Genomic DNA, 9847 nt, shown 5'->3' on the forward strand with positions numbered 1-9847 from the left:
CTTTTAAATTTGGACTAAATTCAGTTTTTTAGATAAGCTACAAAGATAATTCTTACCTAATTTCTGTTCATACTGGGTAACATCTTATAGAACTCATATGTCAAAATTGAAACTAACATTAGTATATCACTTTATTGAGATTTTTTAAAAAATTTTGTTTCTACTATTCTCCCCTTCCCTTTTCCCTTCCCTCCCTTTCTCCGTCCCTTCCTCCCTTTTCCTTCCTTCCTTCCTTCCTTCCTTCCTTCCTTCCTTCCTTCTTTTCTTCCTTCTTATGTTTTTTTTTTCTGTTCCAGGTTCTAGTGTAAGACCTCACATCACATTTACCTGAAAGAGATTTTAAGATGGCTAATAATCAGATGTACAAAGAAGAGAGGGAGAAATTCTCAGTAGTGAGATAGTTACAAGGCAGCACTGAGTCGATCTGGAAATGAGAGGACAGGTGTGAGAGTTAGGAGACTGGACCAGAACATTTCATGTGACAGGCTGTGAGGAATAGAAAGATCCCAACTTTACCTTAGCCAAGGCCAGCTACAGTCAAGCAGAGAAGTTGTATTCTATGAGTGGTATGGAAAGACAGAGAAAGACACAGGGTGTTTAAGGAAGTTGGAGCAAGAACATGGGTTTCCAGCCCCTCCCACTAAGATCTGGGTCTGGAATGAAATGAGATTTCCTATAAGCAACTGGTGAGGCAGAGAACGACCAGGCAAAGGCTACCTTGTTCTTCCTGAAGTGAATTCTATTAAGCTTTTGGGACAATAACGTCATTTACTTATATATTATGATCCAATTTATACAACAAGTATAGTTCTTGCTGTGTCTATGGGTGTGCAAACACGAGTACACACACACACACACACACACACACACACAGATCCCTGGACTCTATGTTGTCTAATTCATCAACCTTTTAGGTAGGTGTCACTTAATATCCATTTCAGGAGACGAACTTGAGGTTTAAAAAGGTCATGCGTTTTTCATAATGTCAAACTCTACTGTGAATAACGAAGCATGAAATCTAGCCAACTTCAGACATCAAAGCCCACACTTTACTGTTTCCACCAAGTTCAAGGACTTTATTTTTGTTAATAAAAACATTTATCATTTTTCTGTTTTCTACAGAACAACATGAAGTTTGCATCATGGCTTTAACAGTTAACCCAGGGGTTTACGGTGTGTTCATCTCAACAGTGTGGTGCTGGAGTTGGGTTCCGTACAAACACAGGCAGGAGCTTTGGGATAAGAAGGAGGCACAACAGGAGTGTATCTCAACCCTTTCTCAAAGAAAAGACAGTAGAGCATTCTGAGTCACTGAACATTTGTGCAAATGGGGTTGCTAAGATAAATGCCATGCTATGAACTCTTACTTAAGGGAAGAGCAAAAGACACTGATAATTAAAGACTGTTTTCCTTGACACAGGATGAGAAGAAGGCTTACTATTTTGAATGCCCTTAGCCCTAGGTCTAGCTAATATTCGGTGGGAACTATGTGTAATTGCTGTTCAAAAGAGAATGGCCAGAACCCCTAGGTCCAGAACCTGAAGAGGCTGGTCATTCCTGAGCCCTTGTTCTGTTTTAAAGCATATTAACAGGAGAAACTTAGGTCAGAAGATTGTGACTTATAGTCCATGGAAATAAAAGACCTAGTTCACATTAAGGACTGATAAAGCCAAACAACCGGGAAGACCACAGATCGGACAGACCTGCTAAGAGAGGACCCAAGCAGAGTCCAGGACAGGGAGACCCAGAGCATCGTCTGCTTGAGGTACAGCAGGTATAGAAAGCCTGAAAGGAAACAGAACACCCCCAGACCTTAACTTTAATGGTATAATTTAAAAGGAGAAATAGATTCAAATGTTGGGTGCTGGTCACAATAAATACCATGCCATTTATGGTCACCTGATAGCATAAAAAGTTGCCAAAGCGCCTCCAGCTATAACCAAAAGATATTGCTAGATAGGAGGGGCTTGTGTATATTGGGGGAGGGGACACAACTCATACCAGGAGGGGGAGGTGAACTGGTGAGGAGAGAAGGGGGTCACTTTGTCTTTCAAGTCTTATATTTTAACTTCAAACGTATTTTACTGCCTCAGATAGAGTTTAATCTTAAGTCTTAAAGGCCCCTGAAACAAAACAAAATTATACTTTATTTTTAAGCTTCCTCTCTCAGAGTCAGTTCCTCTCCCCACCCCAAGTCTCCCATTTTACCCTGACTTAGAGTTCACAAACTTCATCAGAGCATCCGTGCTCATGGACTTGGGCCTTTCTATTGGGAAGCCTAGGGCTCTGCTCCAGATGAGCTGGGACAGCACACCCAGTGCCCTCGACACTCCGAACAGGACTGTGTAGTAATTCATCTCTGTCATGCCATAGTACTGGAGCAGCACTCCACTGTGAGCATCTACATTGGGCCAAGGGTTCTTAGCCTTCCCTTGCTCTAAGAGAATATTGGGCACAATCTTGTACAGCTGAGAAACCAGATTAAACATAGGATCTGTAGGCAGATGTTTCAGAGCAAACTCTCGCTGACAGGAGTATCGTGGATCAGTCGTCCTTAGCACTGCATGACCATATCCTGGGACAACCCGTCCAGTGTTGAGTGTGTTCCAGATGTAGTTTCGTAACTTCTCATCTGACACGTCTTTGCCAACTTCCTTCTGCAGCCGTGTTAGCCAGACGAGCACCTCCTGATTTGCTAGACCATGCAGAGGCCCCGCCAGCCCTTTCATGGCTGCTGCAAGGGACAGGTAAGGGTCTGAGAGGGCGCTGCCTACCAGATGGCATGTGTGTGCGCTTACATTACCACCCTCATGGTCGCTGTGGATGGTGAGGTACAAACGCATGAGCTCGGTGAACTGAGGGTCCGTATAGCCTAACATGTTGGTAAAATTGTGGGACCAGTCCAGCTTAGGGTCAATGGCCTCAATATTGCTGTCCTCCCGGTACAGATTTCGGTAGATCTTTGCTGCAATACACGGAAGCTTGGCAATCAGGTCCATACAGTCTTCATAGATGAGCTCCCAGTACTTAGTTCGGTTCATTCCCTGTGCATACGCTCGGGCAAAGTTGCTTTCACCACTGAGGACTGTGATGGCTGCACTGAGCTGAGACATGGGATGCAGTTTGGTCGGAAAATTGTCCAGCATGGTGACTACATAAGAAGGTAGAGCTGCCCTTTTGGCCCATTCTTGTGAGAGCCAAGATACCTGTTCCTCTGTGGGCATCTGTCCAGTTACCAGCAGCCAAAACAAGCCCTCGGGGAGGGGTTCTTCCCCACCCTTAGCCTTAGGAAGTAGTTTTTGGCAATCAAGGATATTATAGCCTCGGAAACGGATGCCCTCCTCAGGATCAAGAACCGATGTCTCATACACAAGTCCCTTCATGCCTCTCATGCCACCATACATCATGTCCACAGTGATTTGGCCCACGACTGTCTTCCCATGTTTCTGTCTGAAGCTCTTAATCCTGGCCTGCTCCTTAGGTATCAAATTGCTCAGTACATGTTTCAGATTCGTAGAAGAAGCACTGGCGTGCCTGGCGGCAAGGATGAAGCAGGATAAGTTCTTGACTGCCAAGAACCGGGCTGCCGCAGTGAGTAGAGCCATGGTGGGCAAATTCCAGGACCTAGTGGGAAGGGAACGAAGAGAGCTGCAGCTGCCAACAAGAGCGGCCGCCACTGTGATGGAGACCGAGCCAACTGCCCAACAAGGTCGAAAGGACAAGCTCAAGCTCAGAGATCGGAGTGTGATTCTCTTCCTCCTTCAAGCACACTGCTAAATCCTACAGTGTCGTATGTCATCAGCAACTTTCCAAAGGAATGAAGCCACTTGGGACTTTGATGTCCTGAACTGCCCTTTCGAGGCTCAGATCGGCCTCTGTTCTTCCGTGGGTAGAGATTACGTAATAAACGGTCCTCGAAGAGGCTCAGACGTTGGAGTAATGGGGTCAGCTTAACCTCATATTATAAGTAATTATACATTTTCAAAGTTCAACTTACTTATAGGGGAACCTATAATATAGGTGTGAACCTTAATATCGGTGTGACCTCGACCTATATTGCTCTCTAGAAATTCTCCCACGTCGTAGACCGAAACCGAAACTAGGAGGCCTCGCAAGCGCACATGCACACGCATGCGTAGTTATAGACTAGGGAGGGAGAGGGGTGTGGCAATGACATCAGGGATTTTCAACAAGTAGCTCAAAGCAAAAGGAAGCTCCTACAACTCTTTCCTGGCTTCAAACTCCTTGAATTCTGGTGCCCCTGAAGGGAAAACATTTGAACTTATCTCACAGAATTTCCCCGCTGACTTTCCCCTTTGACTTGTCCATTTTCCTCTTTGCCAGTACTGTCCTGAATTACAGGCTTTTTGCATTGCTTTTTGAATAAATTATCTATCAGGGATATTTTGCCTCAACTTGGTCAAATTATTAAAAATTCATCATTGGCTCTATCACAATATTGACCTTCAAGACAGGTGAGCTGGAATTGTCTTGGCTTTCCATTGGGCTGATACTTATATTTATTTGGTAGTGTGAAGAAAATCACACTACGATCTCTGATAAGTGCAAATTAAAGTCCTTGGGCTTGTCCTTTCAACCTTGTTGGTCAATTGGCTCGGTCTCCGTCACAGCGGCACCCGCTTCTGTTGGCTCCTGATGGAGTTTCGAATTATAACTGTCCTTTTAGACTGTCTATTTTCCTTCTATCTCAATAGGTCACTATCTGCTCATTGAACTTGATAGTTGACACCCCAGCTTATAATAGATGTTATAGGTCCATAATTTCTGGTGTTCATGCTTTCTAATTACAGTCTTGCTTTAGGTAGATGCATCAGAACTGTGGTACTAAAATCTACATAATATGCAACCAACCAACCAACCAACCAACCAACCAACCAACCAACCAACCAAGCTGTCTTCACCCCCTGACTTTAACCATTCATCTACTTGACAACATCCTTCCTTGAACATCTAATAGTCAACACCAAATCTGGAACAAAACTCTTGAGTGACCCAAACTTTTCCCTTTTGATGTTTTCTCACACATTAAGGTGCAGTATCAGGAGTTGTAATTGTTTTCTGGAGTTCTCTTATTCTCCATTTTTTATTCACAATTAAGTTCTATTACTTCTACCTAAATCTGACCACTTCTCATCTCTGCCTCAATATAAAGCCTAATCCTGTTCATTCTTGACAACCTCAATTCGTTTTTAGCTAGCCTTTTTGCTTCCTTGCCACTGATGACATAGGCACATAGTCAGTAAGTACCTTTTACTTCATTTTAAAACATCTCTCTTCCTTCTCCCTCATCTATATCCCCTCTACCTCTACAGGTATGCACAGTTATGTGTGTAAGTATGAATATTCATGCACTACTGTATTTGTGTAAAGTCTGAGAACGACTTCACCTATTGATTCTTCCTTCCATCCTTTTTGAGACAAAATGTTTTGTTGTTCGGTGCTATGTGTGCCAAGTTAGCTGATCTACAACCCTCCAAAGAATCACCTGTATCCATCTCCTATCTCCTGGATATCTTTTACATGAAAAGGTACAATCAACCATTCTTATGTTCAAAGTTCTCCATAGGCTTTGCTATTTATTTATTTATTTATTTATATTGGACATTTCTTATTTACATTTCAAATGTTTTCCCCATTCTAGGGTCTTCCCTTCTGAAACACCCATCTCATCTCCTCCCTCTGCCTCTGTGAAGGGGGTCCCCCACTCCCCCACCCACTCCCATCTTCCTGCTCTAGCATTCCCCTACACTGGGGCATCGAATGCCCTCAGGCCCAAGAGCCTCTCCTCCCACTGAAGTCCAACAAGGCTATCCTCTGCCACATATGCGCCTGGAGCAATGAGTCCCTCTATGTGTACTCTTTGGTTGGTGGTCGAGTTCCCGGGAGCTCCGGGGTGTCTGGCCAGTTGACACTGTTGCTTCCTCCTTGGGGCTGCAAACCGCCTCAGCTCCTTCTGTCCTTTCTCCAACTCCTCCATCTGGGACCCCATGCTCAGTTTAATGGTTGACTGTGAGCATCCACCTCTGTATTTGTCAGGTTCTGGCAGAGGCTCTCAAGAGACAGCCATATCAGACTCCAGTCAACAAGCACTTCCTGGCATCCACAGTAGCTCCTGAGTTTGGTGACTGTATATGGGATGGATCTCCTGTTTCAACTGGTGGTCAACATGTAGAAGAATGCAAATTGATCCATTCTTATCTCCCTGTACAATGCTCAAGTTCAAGTGGATCAAGGACCGCCACAAAAACCAGATATACTGAATCTCATAGAAGAGAAAGTGGGGAAAACCCTGGAACACATGGGCACAGGGGAAAAGTTCCTGAGCATAACACCATTAGCTTATGCTCTAAGATCAAGAATCAACAAATGGGACCTCATAAAATTACAAAGCTTCTGTAGGGCAAAGGACACTGTCAATAGGACAAAATGGCAACAAACAGAATGGGAAAAGATCTTTACCAATCCTATATCCGGTAGAGGGCTAATATCCAATATATACAAAGAACTCAAGAAGTTAGACTGCAACCCTATAACCAAATAACCTACAACCAAATAACCCTACTAAAAAATGGGGAACAGAGCTAAACAGAGAATTCTCAACTGAGAAAACTTGAATGGCCGAGAAGCACTTAAAGAAATGTTCAACATCCTTAGTCATCAGGAAAACGCAAATCAAGACAACCCTGAGATTCCACCTCACACCAGTCAGAATGGCCAAGATCAAAAACTCAGGTGACAGCAGATGCTGGTGAGGATGTGGAGAAAGAGGAACACTCCCTCATTGCGGGTGGGATTGCAAGCTGGTATAACCACTCTGGAAATCAGTCTGGTGGTTCCTCAGAAAACTGGACATAGTACTACCTGACGACCTAGCTATACCACTCCTGGGCATATATCCAGAAGATGCCCCAACATATAATGAGGACACATGCTCCACTATGTTCATAGTAGTCTTATTTATAGTAGCCAGAAGCTGGAAACAACCCAGATATCCATCAACAGAGGAATGGATACAGAAAATGTGATACATTTACACAATGTTGTACTACTCCGCTATTAAAAACAATGACTTCATGAAATTCACAGGCAAATGGAGGAAACTTGAAAACATCATCCTGAGTGAGGTAACTCAGTCACAAAAGAACCCACATGGTATGCACTCACTGATAAGTGGCTATTAGCCCAAAAGTTTGGAATATCCAAGATTCAATTCACAAACCATATGAAACCAAAGAAGAAGGAAGACCAAGGTATGCATGTTTCAGTGCTTCTTACAAGGAGGTAACATGGAGACAAACTGTGGAGACTGAAGGAAAGGCCATCTAGAGACTGCTTAATAGGCTTTTCAATTACACATACAATACTATACTATACAATACAAAACACCTACCTTGCTTACCTATATGACACCATATCTCTCCACTGTCTCCTTTGTGCTACATCCAAAAGGTTAAGATTGTCATCCCCAGTAATATATGAGTAGTTCCTGATTCCTGTCCAATTCATTGTCTCCTTCTCTGTACAGCACATGCCTTCTTGTGGTTGTGTGTCTGTTTAATTAAAATCTTGAATACGATTTTATTCATTGCACTTCTCAGTCTGTATCAACCTTTTCCTCATAAACAAAAGTCAAGTAAGGCTGAATGTTTTGTCCTCCCCAGGAGGATAAAAACTTTACAAGGACAAGCTTCTGTCTCAGCATGTAGCAAATGTTCACAACCTCTCCATTGTTTGAACTGATGCTCATCACTTTCCTTTTGAATGTCTTGTCTAGTTCTCAATTTCTGTGAACCTCGAAGTGCACAAATGTTCATTTGCATCTTCCATATGAACCTCGACACTGTTAACGAATGCAGATATAAAAGTTTAGCTCTTTCAAGGGGTCATTCGTTATTAGCATGGTTTGGAAATCTGGTTTTTGGAATCTTTCATCTCACATAAAAGATATTATGTGATGAGGTATCATCCTAAGCATGAAATTCTGTTCTTTTTTTTTTTTTTTGGTTCTGACAATTGATACAGAGATAAAAGACGTAAGTGGTAAACAATGACCAGCATGAAGGAGAAGGGATAAATCATTGGTCTAAGTCATTGAGTTGAAATAAATCATTGAATGCTTATAATGTGAAAGGCTGCTTTGTTCGATTTCTTTCAAATGACTTTCATGTTTTGTAAAAACATGTAAGATGTGTTTTGTTATTGGTAGTGGTAGTTTCATTTCCAATGAAGAATATGAAATTGGATATTTAACAGTTTGTCTGGGATAAGGTCAAATGTATGGTTGTAGTGAAACATAAATGTCACTTCTGTTCATTTCAAATACTATTTTTTTTACTTTATCACCATGTATATTATTAAAATTATGATGAATTTTGTAATGTGTTATCCCTTTGGAATGACATGATTTTATTGTGCTGTAAAGTTTTAGGAGTGATTCCATTAGCAGTTGCTTCCTGTCTTATTTATGAACTTATTAAATGTAACTGCTATTTGATCTAGACTTACCAAGGCTGCCGCTGGCTGAGATGGTGTTTTCATATTCTGAAAAAGCATATAAAACAAGACTCATAGAGAAGAAAAAGACACTATTACAGTTAGCGAAGATGAGCAAGAAAAATTATTCCCAAGTATATGCTTAAGTATGGTCTTCAAAGTAGAGCCATCTAAATTATCCCTACAATTAATTTCATAAATGTTCTTCTACTGTCTAATAAATACTTGAGAGAAGGAGGAAAGGAAACAGAGACAACTGCACCAGGAATAATTTAAGGATGCTGTTCCTTTTTATCTATAATATTCTTAATTTTCACTTTTAAAAAGATACTGATTTATTAAGTAGAGAGTTTATTCTAAAGCAGCTAGTTCTTTCCATTGGTGACCATTGCTGCTTTTCCAACTTTAGTCATGGCATTCATTGGTTTTACGTATTGAATTTGTCTTCATTGACTCTTGAGTTTACAAAAAGGAGAGGTAAGGATGGTCTTTGATATTAGGGTATGTATTTTTCTTTTATTTTTGAGATTACAATATACTTACATAAGTTCTCCCTTCCCTCACCTCCTTCAAAATCCTCTCATATTCCTCTCCTTGCTCTTTTTCAAATGCATGGCTTCCTTTTTCAATAATTGTTGTTATATAGGTATATGTAGATATGTGTATATAAAGTATAACATATATCAACATATACATATACATGAATGTATAGACACAGACACACAAATGCACACACACACACACACATATATATATATTTATATTTATATTTAAGACTATATAGTTTTTCCCTCATTCCACTTTGACATATCTATTATTATTGACCTTATTCACCTCATATTTAGACAGTTGTGTTGGCGACTTTATGCGTGTAACTTCTGATACTACTAGTGTTACAACCTCACAGTGAACTCCCTGGCCATTATGATCTTTCCTCTCCCTCTTCCATATGTAAATTTTAAAAAGATTTTTTAAAGTTAAACTACAATTTTGACATACCCTCCTTTACCTTTCCTTCATACAACCCCAACCCTTGTTTGCCCTTGTTCTTGCCCCCTCCATCCCCTCCCTCCTCACTCTTTCAAATCCATGGCATTTCTTTAATTACACACACACACACACACACACACACACACACACACACACACACACAAATATATAAACATGGCTTTCTCAGCTGCTTAGTGTTATTTTTCTGTGTATGATTTCAGAGCTCATATTTCAGTTGGTATTAGATATCTAATTAGGGGCATATCCCAGGGAAATAATATTTTTCATGTTTTTAGCACTTAGAGTATTAATTTATTTTACAGTATTATTTATTATCTGTGTG

At 41.1% G+C, this 9847-nt stretch overlaps 1 pseudogene; it reads right to left on the bottom strand.

The window, feature by feature from the left end:
* Positions 1-2204: 2204 nt before the first annotated feature.
* Positions 2205-3605, bottom strand: LOC114634520 (annotated as a pseudogene).
* Positions 3606-9847: the final 6242 nt, after the last annotated feature.

This window comes from Grammomys surdaster, unplaced genomic scaffold (genome assembly GCF_004785775.1).
Source record: "Grammomys surdaster isolate TR1022 unplaced genomic scaffold, NIH_TR_1.0 958, whole genome shotgun sequence".
NCBI classification, from domain to species: Eukaryota; Metazoa; Chordata; class Mammalia; order Rodentia; family Muridae; genus Grammomys; species Grammomys surdaster.